The following is a 14939-nucleotide window of genomic DNA, read 5'->3' on the forward strand; positions in this document are numbered from 1 at the left end:
TTTCCTGCTTGAAAGCAGCTGTGCGTGTGAAAATCGTTTTAGCTGAGCCTCCTTTCCTGCATTGAAATTAGCTGTGTATGTAAAAAATGGTTTCTAGCTGTGCCTCCTTTCCTGCTTGAAAGTAGCTGTGCGTGTGAAAATTGTTTTAGCTGTGCCTCCTTTCCTGCATTGAAATTAGCTGTGCTTTTGAAAATCGTTTTAGCTGTGCCTCCTTTCCTGCTTGAAAGTAGCTGTGCGTGTGAAAATCGTTTTAGCTGTGCCTCCTTTCCTTCATTGAAATTAGCTGCGGATGTGAAAATCGTTTTAGCTGTGCCTCCTTTCCTGCATTGAAATTAGCTGTGCGTTTGAAAATTGTTTTGACCTTCCAGTTATGGAAATAAGGGGCAGACAAGAAAAAATTGCCCGTGCCCAACAGATTTGTAGATTGTGTAAAACCGGAACCAATTGGAAAGTGCCAAACACATATTATCATTATGTCCTAAAATGGCAACAGCACATATAAAACATTATGGGAAATATGTACACAATCTGAATTACAACAAAGATCTGGAATTCTGGTATCAGAGTATTAAGACCTTGAATCCTAGTCTCCAAATTCCCCTGTATAATGTATTTAATATATGGTGCACATACCTGGAAGGAATTGAGAGAGCAGATAAACCGGTGAGCGAATAACACTGACAAATAACTTTCTTTATGAAATTGAAAGGAAATTAAATGAAATGGTGATAGTGGGTATGGAATGTGAAGTGTTTAACATGATCAATGTGGTCATTTGTATGTTATTTATTTACTTAATGATTGGATGTATGTACTTGTTGGTATAATATTTTTGTAATTACGATTAATTATATGTGTACATTTTTTATTCTTAAAAACTATATCACATTAAATTAAATTTAAAAAAAAATTGTTTTAGCTGTGCCTCCTTTCCTGCATTGAAATTAGATGTGCGTGTAAAAATCGTTTTAGCTGTGCCTCCTTTCCTGCATTGAAATTAGCTGTGTATGTAAAAAATAGTTTCTAGCTGTGCCTCCTTTCCTGCTTGAAAGTAGCTGCGCGTGTGAAAATCGTTTTAGCTGTGCCTCCGTTCCTGAATTGAAATTAGCTGTGCGTTTGAAAATTGTTTTAGCCGTGCCTCCTTTCCTGCATTGAAATTAGCTGTGCTTTTGAAAATCGTTTTAGCTGTGCCTCCTTTCGTGCTTGAAAGTAGCTGTGCGTGTAAAAATCATTTTAGCTGTGCCTCCTTTCCTGCTTGAAAGTAGCTGTGCGTGTGAAAAAATCATTTTTAACTGGGCCTCCTTCATGCTGTGAAAGAGCCTCTTTGCTTGAAAATCGTTTTTAGCTGTGCCTCCATCCTACTTGTTACTTTACACCTATTACCCATTTGGCCTACTTTGCCAAGTGGGTCAGGTTCAGAACTGTGCTTTTCAGCATACCTGCTGCACTGTGTTTCTTTCTGCCTTAACTAGGATGGAACTTGGCTGTGCACAAATGCTGGACTGTGTTTATTTCTTTCTGACTTGGCAAAAATCGAACTTGGCTGTTTACTTGCTGGTACCATTCTTAAAATCGCTGCTTGCTGGGTGCACAACTGGTTCTTACTACCTTTTATACAAACAGCGTTTGCTGATAAGTACATCCTGCATTAACGTCCTGCACATCCTACCTTATCCACAGTGCCCCCGTACCCTCTGTCCCCAACCCCCTGTGTTTCTCTCCCTGCACCCTCCCTCCAGGTGCCTCAGTATATCAACCTTGTAAGTGTCCTCCTCACCATCGCAGATAGCTACGTCGATATCTACCTCTCCTATCTTGTCTAACTGCTTCTGTATTTCCTATACCTCTCCTATCACTAAATCTAGACAGAAGAAACTTAATAAGGACATACTGGGCTCCAACCCAGGCCTTCCTATTGCAGACATCTATGTCAGAGAGACTCTCCCAGACATCGTTACCTCACCCGACCTATGGACCCGGTACATGGTCACCTTTCTCTCTCATTTCGCCTCTTCTCCCATTAATGGTGGCACCCAGTGGGAGGTCCTCCTTGACCTCTTTGCCATTTCCAGGGTCATCATTAATATCCATCAGAATGGAACCATCATGGTTCAGGGTCCTCAACCCAACCTTCTTCTCTTTGACAGACTCCTACCTCATCTCTCAAATGTTACCTCTCCCCCTGGACAGGTTCTCTTGCCTGCTGTGTCTTCCTTGTCCCCTGCACAGGCTCTCTTTCCAGATGTGCCTTCCTCCTCCTCTGCACATACTCCCTTGCCTATTCTGCCTTCCTCCCCCTCTGCACAAGCTCCCTTGCCTACTGTGCCTTCCTGCTCCTCTGCACAGGCTCTCTTGCCAACTGTGCCTTCCTCCTCATCTGCACAGGCTCCCTGGCCTGCTGTTCCTTCCTCTTCCTCTGCACAGGCGCCCTTGCCTTGCCTCACTGTCCCGGCTCCCGTGTCAGCCTCTGCTCCTCTGCCATCCTCCACTATCCCTCTGGGTCTCTTGCTACTTTCGGAGGGGACCACCATCCTCTGTGCCCCCTGTGGAAGACCTTCAAAGATGTCAAGCTTCTCCATATTGCCACACTTAACTCTCGTTCTGCTGTCAAACACTAGTCTGACATATGCAACCTTCTTGAACACATGGATCTAGATGTGCTCTCCATCGCAGAGACATGGTTCAAGGACTGCTCTGTCACAAGCTTTGACATGCTCCTCCCTGAAGGATACAAGATCATTGTAGAACCTGATAGAATGGAGAGGCCTGATTTGTTATCATTACCCATCATTACCTATTGTTAGAGAACCATTGTCTTCAGGAATCATTGCAATCAAGAGTACAAGAAATAGTAACATTACACTATTCACATTATTACCATACAATTAAAGAGAGAAATAGGCCCTTTTATATGAAGGGTTTGCTTAGTTATGTTATTGCCATATATGTTGAAAGAGATGATTTTAGAATTATGTACTATGTCATTTATGTAGCACTTAGGCTGAGAGAAACGTGCTAGGCACTATAGAGAATGAATGACACACTGTCATATTTGAAGAGCCATTTAGAGACATGTTACACATGTAGAGACATGTAGAATGTATTATGTATGCATGTGTAGAGACACGCATTGAGTACGCACTTAAAATATGCATGGAGTTTGCATTATGGAGCGCTTGGATTTGCGAGAGAAAGAGTAAACTCTAGAAAGCATGTAGCTAGCTCCTAAACCAATTCTGGATGGCGACAAAGAGGAGTGCCGCACAGTGCGGAAAGGTTATTATGAGTTAACAGTGTACAAGTATTCGTAAACATTTGCTTGGCAGAGACAGATAACACGACCCTTGCCCGAGTGGGGAAGGTGAAGGAGGCTCATCAGCATGGCTCTGAGCTACGCAGAGACAGAAAAGGTGTGAGGCAGCGCCATGAGCAGCAGGCAGAGCTTTGCATACAAGGAGAGAGGGATTTTATGACAATGAATGGAGAAATATGAAGATGGTAGGATTGCAGGCAGACAGAAGAAGGCCACGCTAGTAGATATGATGTCCAATGTCACATTGACAAAGAACATGGCCAGAACACAGAGTGAAAGTACATACCAACAAAGACTTTCAAGCATTGCTCATCTTTAGAAATGCTGACAGAGACAGAGGGGCATTTGAGCTTAAGAGAATGAATGTAGCCATAGGAATTTGTATACGTCATTGGACAGTATAATGAAGAGAATGGAGAAGGGGAGTTCTCTAGTTGTTGGAGATGAGGCTTTGGGATAGTTGCTGCTCTGCTGGTCTGCTCTATGGGATGTTGTTGGAGATGCAGTTCAGAGATCGAGGGAGCTGCTCTTTGATGATGGAAGAGAGATGTTTGGCGGTGGCATAGGAGAGACTTTGGGAGTTTGGAAGCTTGGGGAAGCATTCTGACGAGAGGAGAGATCTATGAGCTTGGCAGAGGCTTGAGGCAGTTTAAGTGACCAGACTTGGCCAGATTGGAGAAGGGGAGTATTGCTGAAAAAGACATGTGTGCATGGGGGAATTAGAACAGACTCACACAAAGAGCTTTGGGTTTGGGAGAAGGGGAAATCAGACAGGGATTGTCTTAGAGAGAGAGAGTGAAGTATGGTGTGGAATGGAGAGCAATGCTGAATGCTGGCACTTGCCAAATGTATATTGCATTAGACACTGATAGATCCAGCTAATCACGGGCTTGCATTAGACGCCTGTAAGGCTTATAGTTATTCACTGCATGGTAGATTTGCACCAAAAGTATAAAGGTGCAAATTCCAGATTTGCATAGTTTTGGTAGTTTTTGCATCATGAATTGTTATGTATGAATAAATGTATTCTATTGTTATAATTGAATCAATTTATGTGTTTTATTTGTGTCTTATGTTATTGTGTCCATAGGAGTGAGATAGGAGCATGTTGCATAGCATAGGAGTAAGTAATCTAGGAGTATCACAGTGCACATAGGCCCTGATATACGAAAGCAGGGGGGTATAGTGATCCACACACCCCTAGGAGATTGGCTAGGGTTGTCTAGGGTTGGCTAGGGTTGTCTATGACTGATACTTGGTCACCCAAACGGGGTAGGCCAAAGGCAGGAATTGTTTTACGGTCTCACATCCTCTCTGTGCCCAGGCCCAAGGGGTCAGGAGGGGACGTGGCATTGATCTTCCCAGAATGGATACCTGTGCCCATCATCCCCATTCAGGCCTACTTCTCCTTCGAGTGCCTAGTCTGCAGGCTCCCGCTCTCTCCTAAATCTTCTCTCCTTATGGCCACCTTCTATCGGCCACCTGGACAGTCCACTCGCTTCCTCTCAGAATGGGCTGACCTGGCCTCCTCTCTACTCTCCTCCTCCTCTTAATTCCTCCTGCTGGGTGACCTCAACATCCATCTGGACTCTCCTGACTCCTCAGGACCTTTCCGCAGTCTATGCAATTCTCTCTCTATCTTACCTTCTGGCTCCATGCACACAGTGGGCCACACTTTGGATGCTCTCATCTCTTCCAACATCCCTCTCTGTATCCCTCTCACTACCACTCTCTCTTGGACGGACCACTGTCTTCTCTTTTCACATTTGAAGCTCCCCTCTCCTCCTGCCTTGGCACACCCGGCGCTGCCACTCAGTTTCAAAGTCACCAGACCCATGAAAAAAGTGACAGTGGCTGCCTTTGCCTCCAACTATTCTCCGCCTCCTACTCCTGTGGCTGACTCCCACCCCGACAAAGCCCTCGCTAACTTTAATCTCTCTATCTCTAACACGTTTGATACACTTGCTCCTGTCATGAGGGTCCGACTAAAGCCTTCCAAAAAGTACAACTCTTGGTACGACTCTGATCTAGCTGCCCTTAAATGCAAGTGTAGGGCAGCTCAGCAGAAATGGAATTCGTCAGGCGGACCCTCTGACAAACTGGCCTGCCACCTCCTTGAAAGGCAATATCGACTCTGCATCCACACCAAGAAAAGAGTCTTTATTCAAGCCTGCATCTCTGCAGCATCAAACAACACAGCCAAACTTTTCAAAGTCTGTAAGGAACTGGTCAATCCTGCAGCAGCCTCTGCTTCTGCCACACCGACCCAGGACCTTTGCTCTGCCCTGGCTGCACACTTCACCACATTAACCCAAGACATCCTTTCCTCTCTCACTTCCACTCCACATCATACACCAACACCCATGAACTGTCCTTTGGCCCCTCCACCACTTCTCGTCTCTTCTCTCACCCCCATCACACCTGATGAGGTCACCAGACAAATTTGGTTTATGAAGACCTCATCCATACAGGTGGACCCTTGCCCCTCCAAAGCAATTAAGGACAACATTGACTCTCTCGCTCCAGCTTTGGCTGATCTCTGCAATCTCTCTTTTGCCGCTGGAGTTTTCCCAATTTCTCTTAAGCACTCCCATGGGCACCCTCTGCTTAAGAACCACTCTGCCGACCACTCCATTCTGGCAAACGACCACCCCATCTCTATCACCCCTTTCGTGGGCAAACTCCTGGAGAACCTGACTATCTCTCAGGTCACTCTCCACACTGAATCTGCTGGTTGCCTCCAGGAACATCAGTCTGGCTTTAAAGCATCCAGAGGCACGGAAACTGCTCTACTGAACACTCGTGAAGGCCTGCTCTCAAATCTTGAAACTAACACTCCCTCTGTCCTCATTCTTCTTGACCTCTCCTCTTCTTGGACACAGTAAACCACAACATCCTGATCACACGTCTCTGTGACACCCTGGGAATCACAGTTCAGGCTCTGGTGTGGTTAACCTCCTTCCTTTCTGACCGCCTATCTATCCCAGGTGGAACTTGGGTCCTTTCTCTCTACTATCAGTCTTTAAACCCATGTCATTCCCCAGGGTTCTAACCTATCCCCTGGTTTTTCAATGTCTACATGGCTGAACTGGCACTTGTGATTGCCACTTTCATCTCCAACTTCCAGTGTTATGCCGATGACACACAACTCTCCTTCCAGCTACCCTCAGCCACCTCCACTACCTGGCTCAAATATGACTGTCTGTCCGCCATTCAGTCACGGTGTGCTGCAAACGACGTCTGCCTCAATGCCAGTAAGACTATGATCGTTTTCATTGGGACTCCTGCTCCCACTTTCCTACTCTCAATCTGGCTGGCCTCTCCTGGCCCTGCACCCGCACCCACCTGCGAGGCAAGAAAACTTGTGGTCATCTTTGACTCCACTCTCTCCTTCTCCACACACATTTCCGACATTTCTAAAGGTCCAACTACGAGCTGCACCTCCTCAGAGATACTCTTCCTTTTCTCACCTTCCCCCAGCTGCTCACTGCCTCCAGAGCCCTGGTTCTCTCAAGGCTGGTCTACTGCAACAGCCTCTTTCTCAACCTCCCTACCTCAGCTTTGCACCCTCTGCAACTCATACAGAACAGAACCGCGAGACTTATCCTTGGCCTCTCTCGCATCTCTACAACACTCAAATCCCTCCACTGGCTCCCGTGGCTGCAAGGTTCAAGTTCGAGACCCTCTGCATTGTCCACAAGGCTTTCTGAGTCCTAGGACCTACCTATCTGGAATTATGCCTACCTAAATACTGTCCTTCCCAAGCCCTCCACTTATCTAACTTCTCCGAGTTAGCCGTTTCTCCAAGCAGAGATTTGGAGGGAGATCTTTATCCACAACAGGGGCCTCTCTCTGCAACAGCTCCCTGCTGCCCTGCGTCTTGAGCCTAATCTCCTTAAGTTCTGGAAACTCCTTAAGACATTCTTCTTCTCCTCTTCCTTCTCTCTCCCTGTACCCTGCTAACCTCTCTCTCCGCTCTATCCCTCTCTCCTTCCTTTTTCACACAGCTTGCTGACTGCAGGGGGGGCAAAGTGCGCCCAGTTTCTGATTGACTGGGTGCACTTGGACCCCCCTGCACTTGTCCTCGCCCTTCCTGCTCCTGTACGGTCTGTGCACATGCATGATCTGAATGTACCATGCCTTCAAGATCATCTATCTATCTTCCCTGTCTCCATTCCTTGCATGGTGGCACCTAAATGCACTTGAAAAAACTGCAGAATCGTTAGCAGACCTATTTACTGTTATCTGCAATGTTATTTGTATTATATGCACTTACTCTGCCTGTGAAGACTTGTATCATTCAGAAATCCAAGGACTCTGAATGACTGTTGTTTTTTTCCCCTTGTTCCCTCCCTCCTAGAGCACTTTGAAACACTTGCCTTGTGTATAGGCACTTTACAAATTACATTACCATACCATACCATGCAGGAACCATACGCCCCACCACCATACTAATTTCATGTTTTCTCCCCCTGTAGCTGCTATCCAGCCTCCTTAATCAAGGAACATGACTCCTCATCTATTTTCCGGTAAGAATCTCCTACCACTGCTTTAATTCCCTATAATATTGAGATTTATCCGTTCTAATCATCTAACGCTTTCCCTCCTTCTTTTCACCCGGTCTTTTACCAACTGGGCCCTTCCAATTGTTGACTATCATGTTGTATTTTCTAAAACTTGACATGCATATACCTGTCACTTCTTACCCACCTTGTTAGTATACTACTCAAATGCAATCTGTATGCCCTCATGTAACCTGACAATGTTCCTTGTCACGACTCACATCAACACTCACGGCAACCCACCACCCACCACAACAGCAATTGGCAATGTCACTATGGTACAACATCACAGCCTTGATAAAGACCTGCTAGTCGAAACACGTGTCAGCTTTTTTCATGTGAATGGCACTACATGTGCTCTAGAAACAGCAACAACATCATGCTAATAAAATCAACACTACACTACTACTAACCAACCCCTGCCCCATCTACAATTCACTACACAGGACTTTTTGAGCATTGCCCCTCTGGAGCCCTTGACCAGGCAGCAGGACGGACCATTGAAGACAGAACAAGATCAGTGCAGGGATCCATCGTACGACTAATGCTCTTGCTGCTACCTACTCTACAAGCACCTAATCTTGCCTAGTGCTAGCACTGGTGCTGGGCGGCACCCGGATAACCCACACTCTTCTATTCGCTGCTTCTCTTTGTAATTCCATCCTCCCTCTCCCACTGGTTCTGGTGCCCACCTGGTTCCCAAGGCCAGTCTCTTGTCTTGCTCTTTTACCAGTATCGGATCACACAGGTGAAAGGATTTACAGCACCTCTTAAGACCTTCCCCTTCCTCACATGAAGGTCTGACATTGATTTGGAATGGTGGCATCTGAACAAAATAGTCCATTTCAAAATTGTTTTTCAAGTTGTTTTGAGTATCCTGTTTGCCAGTTTGGAGCGCATTCTGCTCTGCTGGCTTTGTTCACCAATGCTTTACTCATGGGTGGGTTTTGTGTTTCTTCTTCCACCACAAGGTCAGAACAAGATACGGCAGGTATGGGGTGAGCTAAAGTGATATTTTGCATTTAAAGCAGGGCACATGTAGAGGAGACAGACACTGTGGCCCTCCCATCTCCCTTACCCCACCCCTGGGGCAGGACTGGATGTGGCAAACAACCTAGTAGTCCACCTGCCCCGGGTTAAAAGAAGATCCCATCACCACTTGTCAAGGTCAGGTCCATGACCCAGTCACAGGATGCATCCAGATTCTTCCAGTCATGTGGATGTCGTCAACCCCACTCCCAGCCCAGCCACGAGACACATATGCATTATGACTAAACCTCCTGCTGCCTGTAGTGCAGGAAATGCTCAACTCTGTCATGCTTTTCACCTGGAAGTAATTCTTTTTTCAGGAATACTACTCTGCATCCATTTCATTTAGCTGATAACATTAACACAATGGGCCTCATTATGAGTCAGGCGGTAGCCATGCCACTAAATACCGGCACGGCTGCTGCCTGTGTCAGGAATTTTACCGGCACCCGGCAATGGACAATTACTGGGGCATTCCGACCCCACCGTCCTGGTAATTGCCAATTGCCGGGTGCCGGTATTCATTACTCCCCATTCTCATTTGAGTCCCACTGAACTCAATGGGAATGGGGAGGCTGGATGCATCCATCGGGGTCTGCTCACGGGTGCCAGTATGCTCGCCAGGTCAGCCCTGATGGGCGGGAAGGCACCCGCGAGCAGAACCCGTAGTTTGCCGGTCCGGTAACAACAGTACCGGCAATTTTACCGGTACCGTTGTCACCGGACAGGAAACCTTGTAATGAGGCCTAATGTGTTGTGATTTTCATTTGCTCAAGAGCATCTCAATTAAACCTATAACTGTAGGAAAAAAGAGGTTTGTTGCTCCCGGCTATCTTGCTTGTAGTTTGTGAAATAAATATTTTTGACACTTTGGTTAGTACGAATTAATTCGTTTATTGTTGGTGTTTTTCTTGGGTGATTTTTTCCCCATTAATACATGTGTTTTTGAGAAACTCTATTTGGAACTTGACGAGCAAGTTTAGGTTGGCTGACCTGAAATATTTATTTCACAAACTACAAGCAAGATAGCCGGGAGCAACAAACCTCTTTTTTCCTACTCACCAAACTGGGGCTTAGGCTAAACACCAAAACCGCTCCTGTGATCTTGCCCAAACCACAATCACAATATATTTGGAGCTTAGCACTGGCAGGTTCCACTCCTAGAGCCTAAAACCCACCTCATAAACCTATAACTGAACATGCAAAAAAGTTACCTTTAAAAATCTTCATATTAAACTCCAACGTGTGTGCGTTATTGGTTTTCGTAAAGTAATGAGACTCACAAAAAGAATGAGCATTAGGCTATCATGTTTGAGATGTGCATATAACATGTAGCTCTGACTCTCTCCTTAAATAGAAATGTCCTGCTATTGATTCTGGGCGTGCTGCATCAATGGCCAAAAACATATTTGGATAAAACCATGCAGCAATATATATCACAACTATTCCTGTAGTGGTGAGCGTTCATAGTTGTAGGCAAGGATGTCTAGATGACTAGGTGCAACATGGAGACTCCTGAGGGCCCGGCGCCTCAGGGAGTGTCAAACAGCTAGAGCCACCAGATTGGTCCAAGACTTCTGCATGGCTTGAGAGACAGGAATATCAGGTGTCCTATAGCAGATTTTAATGGGACCCATTTATTTTGGGATATCCCACTGCTTATGATATGGAAGGAGCGTATGTCTATTTACTGGGGCAGTGAATATGATCTAGACTATCTGATGCACTGTTTAAGGTCTTGACACCTTCTTTTATTGTATTTTCATTCTCCTTGGCCTTACCAAACTGCAGGAGTCTGCCATGTTGCCTTGCTTGTGGCATTGGTGAACTGACCTCGTCCTCGAAAATGATTTTGGAGGGCAATAGCACAAATTCACTTGACGTAACTTGATGAATGTGTGGTATAATGTCATGAGTGCTGACTTTGATTTTTGGGGTTACCTCCTTACTCAGTGTAGAGACTTTATAAGTTTTGATAGTGCAAACATAAGCACACAGGTATACAAATCGAGTTGTGTCACCATAGCTAACTCTCAGTGAGACACCATGCTCACACCAGTACTTTCCCGAGCTGTCCGCTTGCCCCTCTCCCTGAATTATCATTCCCCTCCACTCACATCCTTTTCCTGTGTTGCCTGCTATTGTCTCCTTTGTTTTTTGTTACCTGCTCTGAACCCTGATCCTTGAATTCCGAGTAAAGAACTAACCAGGCCAACACTGTCTCTCCCTTCCTGCACCATCCTGAGCTACATATATTCCTTTACCATCTTACCTGATTTTGTTGAATCAATGGTCTTCCACTCCCCTATGTGTGAGGGTCTAAGCACACATCCTGTCATTAAAATAAATGTTCTTTCATACAGGACATTTTGCCACTTTCCAGCGTGGTGGTTATTCACATTCAAATATTCTTGTATGAGGGTGAACATGGAAATTCAGAACATCAGGTGCAAAGTGACCTTCAATGAGTACCATTTCATAATATATGGGAGACTTTTGGGGGGATTCTGCCGACAGACCCAGACACGTAACCATAACCCATTTTACGCTTTTTAGCTGTTGTATGACTTCCGCTGATAACCATTTGGGAGAACGAATCAGCAGCAGCAGAGCATGGCTGCAGTTGCAACCCTCTTTCTAACAGAACCCTTGCTCAGACCCCACCACAAATCTATTATCCCCGGACATGCTTCCATGCTTCCACCACATTTTCTCGTCGACTGTAGAGACATGGCACACAAAGAAGGTGGCAGCATTGCCATCACTTATAAAGACACATTCACACTTGGCAACCCCCAACACATCCTTTGAAGCTCTCTCTCTCACATGCTCTCCTCCATTACACCCACACCCTACCTTCATTCACCTCATTTACTGCAATCCAAAACAACAATCCTAACTTCCAGACTGGTTGGACTGACTTCACGACTAACAACCGCAACTCTCCCTGCACCAATATCTACCTTGGCAATTTCAACCCTGGTAGTTACCATCCAGACATCATCTCTGGCTTCATGAGCTGGACCATGACAGTTAGCATTCATAAAGTACATCTCCTTTCAGCCGGTTGAGATGGAGGGCTCTCCTCTCTACCATGCCCCCTCACTGGACTTACCTTTCCTTGCATTGCGTAATTCACATGGCTACACCTATGTACCTGTATGTACTTGCTACTGTTATTCTGTATGTACCTGTTCTTCCTGTTGTACACTCCCAGCCATCACATGTAACTGCGGTATTATCCTTATCTACACGTGGTCTAAATTTTACATCAACTCAATACTGTGTATTGACCTGCTATTACGATGTAACCTATGAACAATCTTGTCTGCTTATGTAACCTTATGTATTTCTGTACTTGTTTTTCTTATGTAACTCTATGTACCTATGTAAGACATGCGCCCAGATGCCCCAGGGCCAGGTGCGCAATACATTATAAAATAAATACAAATACAAACTCCATAATAAACAGCATCTTCACTCTACTCAACCCTATGACCTCACACAACTCATCATCTACCCCACACACTTAGATGGCAACACACATGAACTTTTATTTCAAAACATATCTCTGTGGAAAATTGAATTTGGGTCTCATGGTCTGACTGCTATGAAATCTTCTTCACACTCACCCTACCCTCCACCTGACACACCTCCTTGTCCCCAACCAGACAAACTAAACGCATCACAGACAAAAGTGAATCCAGGACTCAGCGCCATCAAATATGTGCTTGTTTAATTGTGTTGTATTGTCACACATTCAAAAACAGAAAGAGCCCATAAACGATAACATGTTTCGGCTATGCTAAGCCTTTTTCAAATCTGGGCAATAGTAGTATGAGACAAATTCGCAAGACTATTGTCACTGTAGTAGTAGCGTGTGACTGCCTATTCACAGAGTGAAGATTCTGTTCTGGGGATCTTACCCCGTTACTACTACAGTGACAATAGTCTTGCGGATTTGTCTCATACTACTATGGCCCAGATTTGAAAAAGGCTTAGCATAGCCGAAACATGTTATCGTTTATGGGCTCTTTCCGTTTTTGAATGTGTGACAATACAACACAATTAAACAAGCACATATTTGATGGCGCTGAGTCCTGGATTCACTTTTGCTTTACACTGCTTTGCGGTGATGGTTAGGCTTTACTACCGTCTGGATACAGTGACTTGTGACATCCGTGCTTTCTCTACATTAATCTACATTGATGGCATTCTCTTTGAAATAAATTATCGATTTCTTACACCCGGGATTGTAAGGCGTTGCCCCCCAGAGCAACGTATATCAAAGCCATTGGTTTCAGTCGCATCACAGACAAAGCCTTCCAATACACACATCCCTCCACTCTCCTCAACAATTCCAACACCATCATCACACAGGCACGCGACAAAAAAGCCCCCTTCAAATCAGAAAAACCCAGCCACTGCCACCATAAACCATGTCTCTGTCAAGCAGAAAGCCAGATGCCTAGAGGAAGCCTGGCTGAAGGACCCAATCCCTGCCACAAGGACAACCCTCAAACACTGCTGCAACACATCCCAAAACATCCATATGCCATACCAAAGCCACCCATTACCTACAAGTACTACAATCCACCACCAATCATGAGCAGAACGCTTTCAACATTGTCAAATCCCTCACCAAACCGCTGTCCACTCCATCCCCACTCTTCAGTATGCATCTCCCTCCAGGATAACTTCAACTCCAAAATACACATCAGACAAACCCTCCTCTCTGCTCTCCCACTCCAACCCCCACTCACAAACATTCCACCACATGGGACACCTTCCATCCATTAACAAAGGTGATCTCATTGCCCTTACTGCCACAACAAAGGGCCTCATTACGACTCAGGCGGTAAGGGGTTTACGGCGGCGTAAACAGCGCCGACCCTTACCGCCTGATTCCGAGGTCCCTTAGCGCCATGGAGGTTTTAACACCTGCTTTTAGCAGGTGTTAAAATCCATGGCGCTAAGGGACCATGGAGTTAATAACGCCACCGTAATTTACGGTGGCGTAATTAACGCCTTCCCCACTCCCATTATGCCCTATGGGGCAAAAATGGGAATGGGGAAGGGTAAATGGGGATTGGGGACTTACCGCCCCGCCGACCTCGGAATGGGGCGGTAAGTCCGCCTACCACCATGGCGTAAACGTAGTTTACGCCATGGTGGTAAAGTCACGGCCCAGGCGGTAACTTACCGCCTGGGTCGTAATGAGGCCCAAACACTGCTACTTTCTGTATGTTGCATGCCCACTTAAAGCAGTATCCCATTGCATCACCACACTCACTCCATACAGCCTCAACATCATCAACTCCAGTCTCTCACATTGTATTTTCCCCTATGTATGGAAAGCTGGACAAATCTCCTCCTTCCTAATAAAACCATCTCTCCACCTGATACTCCCCGAAAACTACCACCCCTCTACTATCCTGTCATAACTTTCCAGAATCATGAATACTTTGCCACAACTCAATTGAAAAAACACATCACCACAAAAACCTCCTTAAATCCCTTGCAGTTTGGCTATCAACATGGACACAGAACCGAGACTGCAACACTCCGCATCCTCGATGACCTCCACAACATTACAAAGGGCACACAACCCTACTCATACTCTTTGACCTCTCAGAGGCCTTCAAAACCACACTATTCTATTCAACATCCTATCGCACAGGTTTGAACTCTTAGGCACCGTCCATGACTGGTTCTCCTACTTCCTCACTCACAGAACACATTTTTCTCCATGCTCCTTATTGTTCTGACCCCACCCCAAGTAGAAGGACCTGCAAGGTTCCTCACTGTCTCCCCTCCTCTTCAACCAAAATGTAGGATCCCTTGGAGAGACCCTTAGCAAACACAATGGGCCTCATTACGAGGTAGGAGGTAGCCATGGTGCTATTAGCACCATGGCTACCCCCTTACCGCATTCTGGGTCCGGGTTCCCGAAATAGGGACTTACCGGGTCATTCCAACCTTGGAGGACCCAGTAAATCCCCATTCCGGGAACCATTCCCCATTCCCATTCGAGC

The sequence above is a fragment of the Ambystoma mexicanum genome, chromosome 6p (genome assembly GCF_040938575.1).
Source record: "Ambystoma mexicanum isolate Mex_15411 chromosome 6p, UKY_AmexF1_1, whole genome shotgun sequence".
Lineage (NCBI taxonomy): Eukaryota > Metazoa > Chordata > Amphibia > Caudata > Ambystomatidae > Ambystoma > Ambystoma mexicanum.